Below are 18,307 nucleotides of genomic sequence, written 5' to 3'. Positions count from 1 at the left end.
ACTGATGTGCACCCATATTTAAACATTTAAGGTAACATAGAAACTAAATGCTGGGTATTTAATTATGGTAGCTATTATGATTACTATAATAATAATAGTTATTGTACAAGTAGCATTTTATTTTTTATTATATTTTCTTTCTCCAGGCAATAGACTTGTTTTTCAGTAAAAAGAATAATAACTGACAAATAACACATATAGGAGTATAAGAATGAAGGAAGAATAAAATTACTCTTTTAAACAAAATATATAGATGCTATGAACTCTATATATTTCTTTCTCTCCATGATTATAGTTCTTTTAGTGAATTCTGATCATGTGCTTGAAAATAGTTATTTTTATATGCATGGCAGCTATGTTATTTTTCTCTTTCAGCTAAACATGTAGGCACAGCTCTTTAATTACACCAGATATACCACTGTATAGTCACTTGGAGATTTACTTAGAAATTCTGGGGAAACTGTTTCCCAATGATGTTTTCAGACAGATATTCATCAAAAAAAATGCTAAAAGTCCAAAAAATTATAAGTGTCAGAAGCTGGTAGAGGTTTAACAGAGTAGTAATTAGCACATAGTCTGGATTTATAAAAATAAACATATTGGAATAAAACCTGGAACATTTACCAAAAGTGGGCTTTACTTCTTCACTAGAGTTTCCCTATTTATGTTACTATAGTGAGAACTTTTCTAGACATGATCAAATGGTAGTATTGGGTATAAACAAGACAACATGCTGTTTTTTTAATATACTGGTTTTACAAAAGAGCCAATTGTACTAATATTCAAAGTCTGATTAGAGAAGGAAAAAAAAATTTGTTATTTAAGTACTGTATTATTTAAAAGCTGATTATATTTTAAAACATAAATCTCTAAATATTGATGTCTAAAATTTAAATCCACAACAAGAAATAAGCTTGTTCCTTTTTTACTCCTTCTTTAAAAGGCCCTCCTTTCTCACTCTTTAACAAAAGAAGCAGTATATCGGTATTCTAAAGATTCTTCCTTTGTATAATGGCTTTCTAAACTGAGATTCATGATTCATGCTGGTCTCTTCCTTGTTTATGCCTTTTACCTTTTTAAATATCATATACACAAATTATTAGAGAAAATAAACCAAAATGTTTTACTCTAGCAGAATTTACAGATTTAGATAGATTGCAGGAGGCTAGGAAAGGTATGTACTTACGTCTCCTATATTAAACAAATTGAAGCGTTCCACATAGATGTATCCTAGAAGAAGTTGGGCCTGTGAAGCTGCTAAAATGATTTTTATAGTGACATTGAGTCATGAGCCAAATGGTGACTGGATAACATGCTAATTTTACTCCTGTAAATGGGGACATATGAAATGAGACTCACAGACTTGGAAGAAAGAATGGAGAGAATGCCATCAGCGTGCACTGAAAACTTCTTTCTTTCTAATATGAATGGCATGATTTAAGTTTAGAAGAGAAGTAAAGTTCTTCCTGTCCCATTATTACAAAAGCAATTATATAACTTCTCAACTGTTACCTTATTAAATCATAGGAAGGGTTAAAATCCCTTGAGTAAATTACTTTGTGCTTAGGACTTGGTCTACATTAGTGTTTCTGAAGTGTTTTAGCCTCAGATTTTCATTATGTTCTCAAAAATTATTGAAAACTCCAGTGAGCTTTTGTTTATGTGGTTATATCTGCCAATGTTTATCATAAGAAATTAAAACAGAAAACATAAGTATTTATTAATTACTTAAAAATATAGATAATAAGCATTAAATGTTTCCATTAATGTTTTTAATGATATAACATATTCTCCAAATCAATAAAAAATTACCAAAAAGGCATTGTTTTACATTTTGAAATTATCTGGCTTAAATTTGAAAATGTCTGGCTTAATAGAAGACATTTGGTTTCTCATATCTGCAACTACAATCAATTTGTCTCAATATGCTGTTTTAGTTCAAGTGTATGAAGAATAGCTTGCCTCACACAGATTTTTGAGTTGGAAAAGTGAAGAGAATCTTAATACCCTTTTGAGATAATTGTGAGATTAAAAAAATTTTGCAATGTGGAACCTAAACCATGTTAACATGCTTTCCAGATTCTTTATAAAAGCTACTGTATACCTAGCACTTTAAATGGCGATTTTGCCTATGCAGATCTTTTTTTTTTAATATCAGGTATTGGTCATTTGGTAAATATTGGTTTACTAGGTTATATAAAATTTATAGACTCTATCATATTTCATTATACAATAGTATATTTGTTAGTATAGCTACCTCCCTTATCAGAAAAGTCTTTAAGAATTGGGAAGCTGACAGATTCACAGGAACAGAAAATAAGTTCTCCAAAGTTGTAATTTTTGTTTGAAAGCTCAGGTTTTATCATTGGCAACAGATACAGTTGGACTTTGCATCCCTTGAGTGACACGCTCACATTGTTCATTTTTAAGAAAACCTCTGCCAAATACCCAATTTTGAGAAACCAGTTTGCCAGTCAGTTGTTCTTTTAAGTAACAATTGTGATGCATGAAAAAGTTGCTAGTTCCGGCTCAGTCCAAGCCTTTACAGGGCTTTACTTGGGACAACCATGCCCTTTGGTACATGTCAGGAGTGCCTGTGACTTCCCATTTCATCACACAGAATATTAAAAAGACTGTGCTTAAAGTCGAGATTTGACAAAATAATATTTTTTATTTCTTCATAAAGATTCTACGTAAGTCGTGCATTTAAAAAATATTAACTAAATAAATACCAGGGTTACTAATAGAGTTTGGTCCAACTGACTTGACCAGTGCTGAGATGCCAGCATTTCCCCACCATGCTTTTGTACCAGTGGTGCAGGTATCAGATAAGTAAAAAAGGCAGATAGCATTAGGACTGTTATAAAAATTATTTTGAACTTTTGGGCCTATTGACAGTGTCTCAGGGAACGACTGAAAGGTTTCAGAGGACATGTAGGAATCCAGGGACTAAACTTTGAGAGCTATTCATGTAAAAGGAAGCTATCTGGTAAACACTATAAGTTAGAGAAGGAAATTTTTTTATAAAGAATTGAAGCAAATAATTAATTCCTAGAATATCCTGGAAGTATCAGCTGATCCATTTCCATGCTAAACATTATCCATCTTTTTCTCTTATACTGTATAAGGCTATTACTTGGCCAATTCAATCTTAAAACCAATCTAGTAGCTTATTTCCGTAAATAGCTTCTTAATCTCACAAGTCAGAGGGCTTCAAACTAAGTCTCAGGAACTCAGGACAGGGTCCCAAACCTTGATGCTACTGCAATTCCTCATTCTCTTGAATTGGTCTATCATCAAGTCACACGTTGGAGTAAGTGACAGCAAAGAAAAAAATTAAGAAACACAACCCTATAAATAGAAAGGAGGTAATTGGAAAATGTCCACAAAAGTCTCCTCTGTTCATGTATAATTATATTTTCTGCACCAGATCATGGCTTGAATGCTCTAGACTATCATTTGGTACCACAGGGGCCTGTATTCCCCTTCATAGGGGTTTGGATAGTGTCCTGTCAAAACCACACTTAAAAAGGTGATCTTAGACAAATACCATATGATCTCACCTTTAACAGGAACCTAATCAACAAAACGAACAAACAAGGAAGGTATAACTAAAGACACTGAAATTGAAAACAGGCTGACAGTGACCAGAGGGGAGGGGGTTATAGGGGAAAAGGGTGAAGGGTTTGTAGGAACAACTATAAAGGACACATGGACAACAACAAGGGGGGTGGAAACAGGGGAGGGATGTGGGGAGGGTTGAGGTAGTGGGGAGGGGTGGGGGTAAAAGGCAGAAAACGTACTTGAACAACAATAAAAAATGTTAAAGAAAGAAAGAAAAGGGGATCTTACATACTGAGTTGTATTACTGAGATATACTAGCATCTATTAACTAGATCAAGTCAAATTACTTTTTTTCTATTCTAAACCCAAAGCAATGAACTTTGTTATTACAAAACATTGCTAGAATAAAATTGGCCCAGTAGACAGTCTTTTAATGGTTTTTACAATAAGTATTTTACTGATATTGTTAGAGATGATATCCCCTCTCCTTAGCCAGGGGGAGTTATTCACCTCTTCTCTGTCTCTGTGTAATAAAAGTTCTCATTCATAAAAGTTCTGCCCTGGCTGGTGTGGCTCAGTGGATTGAGTACTGGCCTGCAAACCAAACCAAAAAAGTTCCAATATTTGATAATGATTACTCCTCTCAATTTTATCCTTATTCATCAATTTATTTCTGATAATTGTGACCCTTATACCTTCACATATTGTTTTATAAACTCATAACCTAGTCAAATGTATCATTACTTAATTTTTTCTCAGAAACATTGTAGCCAAGATTCAAATCTTGTTTTTTACTTCCATAATGCTTAACAAATCAAAACTTTATAATGAGAAATCTAAGCCTATAAATTTTATAAAGCCAGAGGCCCAGGCTGTCTACATTGAGGAAATATTTTCTCTGTCTACGTAGGCAACAAGTAACCTTAAAGCTACTCATAAATCCAGTTGCTCATCTCTAGATCACCTCTTTCACCATAGCGAACAACAGCAGTTTCCTTATTTTTCTGTGCTTCTTCAGGTTTTTTTCAACTACAGTTTGCTTTCAATATTATTCTGAATCAGTTTCAGATGCACAGCATAATGGTTAGATAGTCAAGTATTTTAGAGAGTGGCCCACCCCAATGTTTCACGTACCCGCCTGACCCCCCACACAGTTATCACAATGTTATTGACTATATTCCCTACGCTGTACTTTACATCCCCATGACTATTCCGTAACTGCCATTCTGTACTTCTCAATCCCTTCACTGTTTGCAGTTTTATTTATATTCTATTTTCTTACTCTTCACAGAAAATCCTGCCTACTGACTTTATGGAGAAATAAGGTCATCCTAAATAAATTTCATCAGTTCCCCTTCATTATCATATCAAAAATTGTGCCTCTCGTTATTCAAGTCTTTTCCCCCAACATTAACACCTGACTGGTGCTTGATTCTGTCTTCTCTCCCATTATTTGTCCCCAATGCTGCCTCATGCTTTCGCAGTCTTATTTTCCCTACTTCTTCAATGCTTATAAAGAGGCTTAGGTTTTCCACATTGTAAAGTAGTTCCTTATTTTAACTCTGTATTCTCTTTAATATACTCACATGTTTTATTTTCATTTAATCCTAGACTTACAGGAACATGGGTGGGTAGTACTTGTTCCTACTTCCTCTAGATTGCTTTACTTTTAATTCCTTTGCCTTTGACTTACATATCTATCAATTTACTATTATTGTTCTCTTGAAAGATTCTTACAGATTCATCAAAAAATTCAATTGACTTTTTACAATAATTATCTATATTAAATTGTACACAGCATTTTACATTGTTATTCTTCTCTTCTTTAAATATTTTTCTCCCTAGGCTGCCACAGACACTGTATTTTTGCTTTCCCTATAATCATCTTCTCATACTTTTTCTTGCTCTTTCCTCCACTTACTCTTGAAGAATCGTTATTCTCTTTTTTATTCTTCATGTTCTGTTTGGTAATCACATTCACCCCAAAATCCTAAGTGCCACCTGCATATCACATCTATATGCTTGGGGCCTGATATTTTGAGAATTTTTACTGCTTATTGGATATTCTACACTGATGTCCTTGAAAACTCAAATTTATTAAGTTCAAAATGGAACTTCTTCCTTCAATTCTACCTTCACCCTCAAATTTATTCATTCTCCTCATATTGTAGTGTATGAGGTCTGTTGGGAAAAAGTCCAACCATTGTTAACATAACGAGAATGACATCAATGTAACCTGGCAGCTAAGTAGAGTAGACTGGAATGTGCATGCATGAACAATGACAACTTCACTATACCAGTCAGTGGGGGCAACAGACATCATTGAGTCAGCATGTGTACTGTGTGGCCGTCACATTCAAAAGGACTGAGCAAGTTGAGCAATGAATCTGCATCCAATTTTGCATTAAGCTTGAACATCCCTCCACAGAAACTACTGGGATGATTCAGAAGGCTGCAGTTATGGGCAACTGGAGATCGGCAGATTCATCACAACAACGTACCTACGCATGCATCAGGTGCAGAGATTTTTGGCCATCAAATCACCCAAGTGACTCAGGCTCCCTACAGCCCATATTTGGTGCCCTGTGACTTCTGGCTTTTCCAAAACTAAAATCACCTTTGAAAGGGAAAGGATTTCAGATCATTTATGAGATTCAGGAAAATATGACAGGGCAGCTGATGGTGATTGAGAGAGCTGTGTGAAGTACCAAGGTGCCTACTTTGAAGAGGACTGAAGCACCATTGTACTATGTACAATGTTTCTTGTATCTTGTATCTTCTTCAATAAATGTCTCTTTTTGCATAGTGCATGGCTGGATATTTTCTGAACACATCTCACATATTACCACTATTTTCTTAAGGTGCCTATCACAGAAATCTTAGGATTGTCTTCAGTTACTTCTTCTCACTAATTATTCACATCCATTTTGTAATCTCATTGTTTTAATTCTATTCATTCAATGTCACTTTAGTATTCTTTATTTCCATTCTTTTTCTGGATATTACCTTTGTCATCTCTTTCTTGACTATTGCAATTGTGGACCAACTACTCACTTACCTAGACCTAGTCTTCTCCAACTTATCCTAGTGAATAACTTTATTACAGTGTTTATTTAATTTGGCACTGTGCAAGAATTATTTTCATGGTACTTTCTCCCTACATCATGTTTTTCTTGAGACCTGGCTCTTTGCTTCTTACATCCCCACAGTGTTTGGTGCAGGATTTTGTATGTTGTTTTTACATCTACAAAAAGCATGTCATAGATCTGTTTTTAATTATCTTAATATCCTTATTGGCTAACTACATTTGTCAAAGTTATTCCATTCTCAATAGTAAAAGTAGGCTGAGAAAACATGTTCCCTTATTCCTACTCAGTTCATTTTCCTGTCTTGTAATACTTTTAATTTAAGGAGATGAACTGTAATCATTTCCACTAGTACACATTTTTCTGTATATTATTAATTATAACAGAGGATTTTAAAAATTAACAGCAACTCAAAGCACTCTAGAATTCCTACTAATGTATCCTATTTTCACTTTATTGAGGGCTACCTCTTTTTAAGGTTTTTTTTTTTATAAAATATATATGATTAAAGTAGCAAATTAATAGAATGATTTGTTCTGTCCTCTTGTTAGGGCTTTTTACATCATTTATTTAATATTTCAAAGGGTTTATAAATCATTTATCATCTACTCATTGCAGCATCCCTGCTGAGACAGTCAATTAGCTGAAGAAGAAGTACTGAGGGTTGGCAAGTGACAAGTAATATTACTTGCACATTACAGATGAAGAAACTAAAGCAGAGAGAGGTTAATTGACTGGACCATGTCTTACACAGTCAGTGGTAGTACTGATGTCAGACTGGGAACCTGGGGTTATTCACATCAAAATCAAAAAAGCATTAGGAGCCTGGGGCTGGTGCTGTCCTTTGTTATATAATACAGTACTTTGTAAATCATTGTCTTATATTCTCCTTTTCTGGCTCTGTATGAATCCAAGGAGGAAAAATACTGTTAAACTATATACCTTTTCATTAAACTAACACTCTTTTTCTTTTTTTAAAGATTTTATTTATTTTTAGAGAGAGAGCAATGGAGGGAGAAAGAGAGGGAGAGAAACATCAATGTGTGGTTGCCTCTCACATGCCCCCTTCTGGGAGCCTGGCCTGCAACCCAGGCATGTGCCCTGACTGGGAATTGAACCAGCTACCCTTTGGTTCACAGGCCCGTGCTCAATCCCCTGAGCTACACCAGCCTGGGATAACACTATTTTTCTATGTCAAATAAATATTTAGCTTCTAAAAGTATTTTAGAACATTGTCACATTTCTTCTCAAAATAACTCATTATTAATATTTTCATTTTTAAAATTACAATGAAACGTCACATCAAGCCCAGTAGTTTTATTTTGGACAGTAGGGTCTCTTCCAATTTGTAACATTGACCATAATAATTACAAAACAGTTTTTGTTTACTAGTGCATTATCAATAATAAAAAAAATCACATATTTGCCAGGTATGACACTAAGGAGTTTATGTGAATTATATAACTTAAATTTCTCAACAACTCTATCAAGTAGATAATCTAATTAACTGTCAGTTCTAAAGATGAAATAACAAAGGTTTAGAACATTAAGTCATAAAACTGTAAACTGACTTAACCACTTACTAAACCAGTTGCTATTTTCAATAGTTGTTTTAAAGCATACTAAACAGTATTTTCTGTTGATGGATTCTTACTGAGATTTCTTCTTAAATATGTAAGCACTTCACATACTATTTTTGAGACATCACTCTATAAGGTGATATTTTGTTGACATCCTTATAGAATCTGGCTTTTAATACTACCAACTGATACACATAATATTAAGTGACATCACCATCTCTTCCTTGATTTCTACATTTGTTCTACAAACATTTTACATCCCAACTCCACATATCTGGTCTACTCATCCAGGTGGTATTCCTCATCTTAGATACCTCGCTGTCAGGGCTGCCTTGTGACAGTAAAAGCACACACGCTAGGAACTATGGGTTTGAGAAGGAGTCACAAAATCGTTTAAGACCTGAAAAAATAATTCTAAAATGTGGGGGAAATCTGTAAAACTTCAATAAATATCTACTTAATTAATATTTTATCAGTAATATTGGTACATTTCATCAACTGCTGTGTCACTCAGCTCTCATATATTTAGTTATCTATAAATTCTATGGAATATTCGACTTGGGTACATTTGATAAGAGGTAGAGGGAAGCTTCCAAAAGTGCCACTGCCTAGAAATGAGGCACAGAAGTGACTTCAGAAGGAGGCTTCAGGCAGGAGAATGAGAGAAAAGATGTACATTGGAAAGAGCTATCTGGTATATGAGAGCCAGAAATTCATGACTTACTGAGTGGCAAGCACAAAGATAGGGTACTTTACAATGAGACTCCGGAGATGGCTTCTAGATTTCTAACTTGGATGAGTGATAGGATGGTGTGCTTTGGTGAATGCCAGAGAATCAGTAACAGCAGCAAAAATATAAGAATGGCACTTTCCCCTATCACAATGCCATATTTAAGGAAATATAGTCTTCTTTTCCTTTGTGAATGAGTGAAAATGCATCAATTAAACACACACATTCCCACACATGCTAACACCTGCTCTTCTGCAATTAAGTATTTTCTGCATAGTGTTTAAATATCTCTTCCAATTGAAATAGTGCTTAAACACTCCAATATGCCTCTTTTCAACCAGAAAGAAAAACTGTTGCTATGGCTATGTTTGAAAATATTTTAAATATATGTATAATCATTGACAATTTATCTGCTTTGCATACTAGTTTCCTATATAATATTTAATACCTCCTTTTATTGAAAATGTCATCACTCAGTATTATAATTAAGATTTTCATCCCTATTATATGTCTGAATATTAGAATTGTTGATTAATCTCTTTATTAATATGATGATCTTCAGCACAAAGTTTAATAGTCTTCTTCTCCACCATCACTATCTGTTATTTAAAGCATTTTCCATACATTCACTTTAAATGGGATTGTCAGATTTTTCAAGCTTTTGAAGTCAGTGGGATAAGCTCTACAGAGAAAAGGGAATGCTGAAGAACAGCTATATGAATTAAACAAATTTAATTAATTAAGAAAGTATTAATCTAGCCATTAAGAATTATATTATTTTCATTTTTTGCATGTTATCTGTCCAATTTTCACAACACTGTTTATTGAATAAACTGTCTTTAAAAAAAATTTTAAATTTTTTATTGTTCAAGTATAGTTGTATCCATTTTCCTCCCTCCACTCCCCCTGACCCCAGCCATCCCCACCTCCCACCCTCGATTCTACCCCCTTTTGGCTTTGTCCATGTGTCTTTTATACATGTCCCTTGACAACCCTTCCCCCTAATCCCTCCAATATTCCCTCCCAACCCCCTGTAGCCCATTATGTTTTTCCTTCCTCTGTCAAATATTAGTTGACTATACAGGAATGGTTTATTTCTGGGCTCTCTATTCTGTTTCATTGATCTGTATGTCTGTTTTTATGCCAGGACCATAGAGTGTTGATTACTATGGCCTTATAGTATAGTCTGATATTAGGTAGCGTGATTCCTCAAACTTTGTTCTTCTTTCTTAAGATTGTGGTTGCTATTCAAGGTCTTCTGTGGTTCCATATCAAGTTTTGGAATATTTGTTCTAGTTCTGCTGAAATATGAGTTGACCAAAAATTCATTTGGTATTTAAGTAAAAAATAGAAGATACATTTTTTATTTTCAGCAATAACTTTATTGGATAACATATTCACAGTTTGATTCTTCTGCCTTCTGCAGTCTTTTAGGCACTTCATAATTCAATCTTCCCCAAATTTTTATCTTTTTGAGTGAAGAATGGTTCCAGGTGCCTTTTGCAGTCTTCCAGGGAATTAAAAATTTCACATTAAAATAATTTTGTAAAGACAGAAATAAATGGAAGTCTGAAGGTGCAATGTCTGGTGAACATGGCAGATGAATGAGAACTGCTTGGTCAAGCTAGAACAGTTTTTTTCTTGGTCATCAAAGAAACATGCAGTCTTGTGTTATCCTGATGGAAGATTATGGGTTTTCTGTTGACTAATTCTGGATGCTTTTCATCGAGTGCTGCTTTCAGTAAATCTAATTGGGAGCAGTACCTTTTGGAGTTTATCATTTGCTTTTCTGAAAGGATCTCATAATAGGAGACTCCCTTCCAATCCCACGATATAGACAACATCACCTTCTTGGATGAAGACCGGCCTCTGGTGGGGTTGGTGGTGGTTCATTTCACTTGCCCCATGAACTCTTCTTACATTCCACATAATTGCAAAGTAGCCACTTTCCACTGCACATCACAATTTGTTTTAAAAACAGAATGTTTTCCTTACTTTTAAGTAGAGAATCACATGCAGAGATAAGGTTAAGAAGTTTTTGTTTTGTTTTGTGTTGTTTTGCTTAACTTATATGGAACCCAAACCTCAAAGCCATTAACATAACCAGTCTGGCACAAATGATTTTCATGCTTGATTTGGAATATTTTGAGTATGTTGGCTATCTCCCATGTGGTATAGTGCTTATTGTACTCAATTAATGTCTCAACTTGATCTCTATCAACTTCAACTGGTCTACCCTACCATGGAGCTTCATTCAGTGAGAAATCTCTAGACCAGAACATCGCAAACCACTTTTGACACGTTTGATCAGTTACAGGACCTTCTCCATACACTGCACAGATCTTGTGTGTGTGTGTGTGTGTGTGTGTGTTTCAGTTGAATTTTTACCTTTCTTGAAATAATGAAGCATAACATAATGAAAATGTTGCTTATTTTCTTCTATCTTCAACATTAAAACAGCTACACAAAATTCACCAATTTTGATATTTTTTAAAAATTTATGCTGATATGACAGCTGTCAAAATCTAACAAAATTCTTTTGAATAGAGTTGGAGACAACTAAGCATTACTAGAGTCATCTTACAGGAAAAAAAAAACCAACCAAACCTTAAAAAAAATTTTAAAGATTTTATTTATTTATTTTTAGAGATAAGGGAAGGGAGGGGGAGAGGGAGAAAATATCAATGTGTCACACGCCCCTTACTGGGGACCTGGCCTGCAACCCAGACATGTGCCTTAGACTGGGAATTCAACCAGTGACCCTTTGGTTTGCAGGCCAGTGCTCAATCCACTGAGCCACAGCAGCCAGGGCCAACCAAACCTTTTTGACAACCTGATATATAATTGGTATCTTGATAGGAATTGCATTGAATCTGTAGATTGCTTTGGGTAATATGGATAGTTTAATGATGTTGATTCTTCCTATCCATGAATATGGTATATGTGTCCATTTATTCATATTTTCTTCAATCTTCTCATGCCACATACAAGAATAAACTCAAAATGGATTAAAGACTTAAATGTTAGACTCAAAACCATCAAAATCCTAGAAGAAAACATAGGCAGTAAAATCTTGGACATTGCTCACAACAATATTTTTTCTGACGTATCTCCTCGGGCAAGGGAAACAAAAGAAAAATTAAACAAATGGGACTATATCGAACTAAAAAAATTTTGGACAGCAAAGGAAACTGTCAACAAAATGAAAAGACAACCCACTGAACGGAAGAACTTATTTGCCAATACATCTGACAAGGGGCTAATATCCAAAATTTATAAAGAACTTATAAAACTCAACACCAAAAAAACACAAACAATCCAATTACAAAATGGGTCAAGGACCTGAATAGACACTTCTCCAGAGAACATACAGATGGCCAATAGACATATGAAAAAATGCTCAATGTTACTAATCATCAGAAAAATGCAAATTAAAACCACAATAAGATATCTCACACATGTCAGAATGGCTATCATCAATGAACCCACAAATGAAAAATACTGGCAAGGGTTTGGAGAAAGGGGAACTCTTTAGCACTATTGGTGGGAATGCAAATTGGTGCAGCCACTGTGGAAAGCAGTATGGAGTTACCTCAAAAAATTAAAAATGGAACTGCCTGATGACCCAGCAATTCCACCTCTAGGAAGTTATCTGTACAGACCCAAAATGCTAATTTGAAATAATATATGCACCTTTATGTAAATAGTAGTGTTATTTACAATAGCCAGGATTTCTAAGCAGTAGATGAGTGAATAAAACAGCTATGGTATATTTACATAATGGAATACTACTTGGCCATAAAGAAGAAACTTTTACCCTTTGCAATAGCATGGGTGGACCTGGAGAACATTATGCTAAGTGAAATAAGCCAATCAGAGAAAGATAAGTACCATGCAACTTCACTCATGTGAAATCCAATGAACAAACTGAACTAAGAAGCAAGACAGAGACAGACTCAGAGAGCAGTCTCACAGCTCTGGGGTGGAGGTTTGGGGGTAGAGGGATTGAGCAAAAAAGGAAAACTCATGAACGTGGACAACAGTGTGGTGATTGTTGGGGAGGGGATGTGGGGGGAGGTAGAAGAGATTATAGAGGGAGATAAATGATGATGGAAAAATACAATAAAATAAGAATTAAAAAGAAATATATATTAATATTTATATAATATATAATGGGTATATTAATAAATAGTTTAAAATGAGATAATCCACTGAACAAAATATCTTAAGATATGTATTAAAAGATGTGGTCAAGTCACTATGTTAATAAAATTTTAAAATTTTTGTAAAGTGAGAGATTAATAAATATATTTCAGTCTAGGATACAAGGTATCTGGAAAACATGACATTTTGTAGATTATCGAAATCACTTTACTATCAATATAGATCATCTCTTCTACCAACTCTCTTGTAAGTATTGGAAATTATCATTATGACTATATTTTATTATTAAGTGCATTCAAGAAACTATTTAAAGTGCTGAACACTGGTTTTAACAAATAAAGAAAACAACTTATCTGAAGTTACAATCAACTCAGAAATTAAAATATCTCCAAATAGAAACTTTTCATTAACTGCAGTAAAAAGTACTTGAGTGTGAAGAGTTTCTATTTTTCTAGTTTGTGCTCCAAATTTCACAAAAGTATTCTGAATATGCATAATGCAGAGTACCAAGTAAATATTTAACAAATAAGAATTCTTGAATTTATTACCTTGTAGTACCGATTATGATTTTTTGTGTATGAACATGTAAATAATTTTAAATTTAACAGTATGAATTATTAATATCTTTATCTAATTCCTATATTATTTGTATCAAACATACTTATTTGAATGCTAATTAGAAGACCTCATGTTCTCCTGTTTTATAGGCTGTCATTTTGATATCACTTTGTCATTCATGCTACCTCTTGACATTGTTATGGTATAACCAAAGAATAAAAATTCACAGAACAAACACTTGCAAAAGAATGAAATAAAACAGTTTTCAGATATTAAATTAGTGCCATGTTTAGTTATACATCTATTTAAGTGCCTCATCTGAAGAAAGCCCTCCAACCATGCTGCATGTGTAAATCACCTAAGGTGACTTTTACCAGTGTCTGGGCCCACTGTCATATCTTATTTTAGCCTAGATTATAATAACTTTTGACTGAGAATTCTATTTTACTGGTTGCAAAGGCAGCACACTAGTCGATAGCAAAGTGTGTGTGTGTGTATGCACACTCACATGTACACCATTCCCAGTGATTTAACAAAATGTGGGACAGGGTGAATCGTAACTGTAGAGTTTAAATGCCATTTACCAAGTTATTAAAGTGCAAGCAAGGAGGGAAAATAATTTAAAGACAAGTCTTTTTTTATTTACTCAAAAAAATCTTGAAGAAATCTTTAGGAAATTGATACAAAATGCTAGAACACAAACATCATGTTGCTTTGTTTACTCCCTAGTTCGTTACAATGCAAACAACAAAAGTTAACCTGGAATTTAAATTAAGGAACACTATATTGTACTCGGTACAGCCAAACATGATCTCATTTGCCATTAAGTTTTTTAAATAAATCTAATTTCTGTTATCTTCCCTCTATCTCCCTTTATGTGAACTATTCCCCCAAACTTGTTGCTCCTACTAAAATGTGTTTCTGTGCTTATTGTTATGTAGTTCAATAGTAAAAGATCATAAATGCAGGGCAGAGACATTTCAAAAAGGAAAGAAAATGCCTCTACACTTTTTAAACATAGAGATAACATTTGAAAATGAGATACAAAAAGCAAAATTTAAAAATTTTAATTATGGGTAAAGTTTCTAAATAATGTTATCATCCCTCATAAAGAAGCAAAGAGGGATGAGGCATCATGGGAATGTGGTATTGTGGATGATGAAAATAAACTGTTATTGCAATTTATTACATATGCCACATTCAAAGGATTTAGAAGACAAAGGTTTGAGTGCCATCATTATTACGTGTTTGCCATTTGATGCTGGGAAGATAATATTTACCTCTTGGGCTTCAGTTTTCATGCCTCCAAAATGTGGGTTCCCAGATTAAGGAAAATACTTAAAATCTTTTCAAGGTCTATGAGTTGCTGACCTTTCTGTTTTTGTGCCCTTTATAAAGCCCACGTTTTCACAGAAGATAGCATCCTTCTAAAAGCCTTTAGAGGAAACAAAGCTATATATAGAAAGTCCATTCAGCATCCAAGGGTTTCTTCAGTCTGACTGCTATTTATAATGAAGTTTGGGCCTGTTCAACAACATACTTTCCTTAACTAATAACTGTGCAGGCTTCTTGGAGTTAAAGATAAGTTTTCTATTTTTCTACATGTTGATTTAAGAAAATGTTGGAAACAAGAATTATTTTAATGTACTATTGGATTGGCCAGTTGTTATATGGCCTGGCATGGAATGTGATTTAAGAAGTTGCATTTCTGTTTGGACATACATATAGTCTGTTTTGATCATAGACCACTTAAAAGATATACATGTACAACCATTTTGAGCTCTTACTGTCAGTATTCCTTCTAATTTTTTCCTTATGAATTTCATGCCAATTTACTTGAATTTCAATTCAGGTAGAAATTTATAAATATCTGTGAGAACTTATTTTCATTCCTATGACTCTTATTGATTTTATTTCAGTACAGAGGACTTCACCAAATTCATAAACATTTGACACAGTTAAAAACAAAAGAAAAAATAATCAAAAGAAAAAAAACCCCTCAAAACAAACCAGATAAAGACACAACAAAGAAATAAAACCACAGGCCAATATCGCTGATGAACATGGATGCTAAAATCCTCAAGAAAATAATGGCAAATTGCATCCAGCAATACATTATAAAGATCATATACCATGATCAAGTAGGATGCATCCCAGGGATGCAAGGATGGTACAATATTTGCAAATCAATAAATGTAATACATCATATAAACAAAAGTAAAGACAAAACTCACATGATCATGTCAATAGATGTGGAAAAAGCCTTTGATAAGGTACAGCACATGATACATGATACATGATAAGGTCATGTATGATTAAAACACTCAGCAAAGTGGGCATTGATGGAGCATCCCTCAACATAATAAAGGCCATATACCAGAGACCTACAGTCAACATCATATTCAACAGGCAAAAACTAAAAACTTTCCCACTAAGACAGGAACAAGACAAGGTTGTCTACATTTACCACTTCTGTTCAACATAGTATTGGAAGTCCTAGCCACAGAAATCAGACAAGAAAAAGAAATAAAAGGCGTCCAAATTTGAAAAGAGGAAACAAAACTCTGATTATTTGTAGATGACACGATAGTGTACATAGAAAGTCTTATAGACTCCACGAAAAAACTGCTCAACCTAATAAATGAATTTGGGAAAAAAGCAGGATACAAATTCAATATTCGGAAATCAAAGGCATTTTTGTACACCAACAATGAACTATCATAAACAGAAATCAGGGGGAAAATCCCATTTGATATAGCAACAAGATAAATAAAATACCTAGGAATAAACCTAACCAAGAAGGTAAAATACCTGTACTCAGAAAACTACAGAACACTAAAGAAAGAAATTAATTTGTTTGAAAGACAAACAAATTAAGGAAGACACAAACATATACTGTGTTCATGGATTGCAAGAATTAACATCATCAAAATATCCATACTACCCAAAGCAATTTATAGATTCAATGCAATACCTATTAAAGTAACAATGGCATATTTCACAGCTATTGAACAAACACTTCAAAAATTTATATGGAACCATAAATGATCCCGAATAGCTGCAGCAATTTTGAGAAAGAAGAACAAAGTAGGATGAATCACAGTATCTGATATCAAACTGTATTACAAGGCCACTGTAATCAAAACAAACTTGTAGTGGCATCAGAACAGACACATGGACCAATGGCACAGTATAGAGAGACCAGCAATAAACCCAAGCCTCTATGGTCAATTAATATTTGACAAAGGGGTCAGCAGTTTAAAATGGAGCAAGAATAGCCTCTTCAACAAATGGTATTGGGAGAGCTGGACAGATGCAAATGAAACTCGATCACCAACATACACCATACACAAAAATAAATTGAAGGTGGATAAAAGATTTAAATATAAATCGTGACACCATAAAAGTCCTTCAGGAGAACATAGGCCAGAAAAACTCAGATATTCCATGCAGCAATATATTCACTGATAAGTCCCCTAGTCAAGGGACATAAAGAAAAGAATAAACAAATGGGATCTCATCAAAATAAAAAGCTTCTGCACAGCTAAAGTAAACAACATTAAAATGAAAAGAGAACCAACCGTATAGGAAAACTAATTTGCAGATGATACCTCAGACAAGAGTTTGGTCTCCAGAATATATAAAGAATTCACAGGACTCCACTCTAGGAAGACAAGCAACCCAATTAAAAAATGGGCAAAGGACTTGAACAGACACTTCTCCAAGGAGGACATACAAAGTGTCCAGACACACATGAAAAGATGTTCAACATTGCTAGCCATCAGAGAGATGCAAATTAACCCACGATGAGATACCACCTCACACTGGTGAGAATGGCCATCATAAACAAAGCAACAAACAAGTGTTGGAGAGGATGTGGAGAAAAGGGAACCTTAGTGTACTGTTGGTGGGATTGTAGCCACTGTGGAAAAGAGTATAGCATTTCCTCAGAAAACTAAAAATGGAACTGCCTTTTTACCCGGCAATTCCACTTTTGGGATTATATCCTATGAACCCTGAAACACTAATTCAAAAGAACCTATGCACCCCAATGTTCATAGCAGCACAATTTACAATATCCAAGTGCTGGAAGCAACCTAAGTGTCTATCAGTAAATGAATGGATCAAAAACTATAGTACATTTACACAATAGAATACTATGCAGCAGAGAAGGAGCTCCTACCCTTTGTGACAGCATGGATGGAAATGGAGAGCATTATGTTGAGTGAAATAAGCCAGGTGGTGAAAGACAGACACCATATAATTTCACTTATAAGTAGAACCTAATCAACAAAACAAGCAAGCAAGCAAAATATAACCAGAGACATTGAAATAAAGAATAATCTGAGAGTAATCAGATAGGAGGTGGGAGGGAATAATGGGGGGAAGGGAGGAGGGGTTTTCAGGGACAACTACAAGGACACATGGACAAAACCAAGGGGGGTGGAATGAGCGAAGGGCAATGGAGATGGCTGGGGTTGGGGGAGGAGGTGGGGAGAAAAGGCAGAAAACTGTATTTGAACAACAGTAAAATTAAAAAAAAAAACAGTAGGTCTAATGTAGGTAGTATGCTGAAATGTAATGGGGTGATATGTAAATGGATACAACTAGATAATTTCTTTCTA

The 18,307-nt window shown here is 34.3% G+C and overlaps 1 protein-coding gene across 4 annotated transcripts in view; it reads right to left on the bottom strand.

The window, feature by feature from the left end:
* The window catches only part of PKIA (cAMP-dependent protein kinase inhibitor alpha), a 97,350-nt gene that overhangs the window by 10,302 nt on the left and 68,741 nt on the right, over positions 1–18,307 (bottom strand). Inside the window, exon 1 of one of the 4 annotated variants that reach the window (XM_045186126.3) lies at positions 1,187–1,252. The exons of the other annotated variants lie outside the window; for them this stretch is intronic. The gene's annotated coding sequence lies outside the window, so the exon portion shown is untranslated. Of the gene's footprint in view, positions 1–1,186; positions 1,253–18,307 lie in introns of those variants that run through there. 4 annotated transcript variants of the gene reach the window in all.

The sequence above is a fragment of the Desmodus rotundus genome, chromosome 8 (genome assembly GCF_022682495.2).
Source record: "Desmodus rotundus isolate HL8 chromosome 8, HLdesRot8A.1, whole genome shotgun sequence".
In the NCBI taxonomy this organism is placed as follows: domain Eukaryota; kingdom Metazoa; phylum Chordata; class Mammalia; order Chiroptera; family Phyllostomidae; genus Desmodus; species Desmodus rotundus.
Note: the sequence above shows the minus strand (reverse complement) of the source record. Positions and strands in the feature narration are given on the sequence as shown.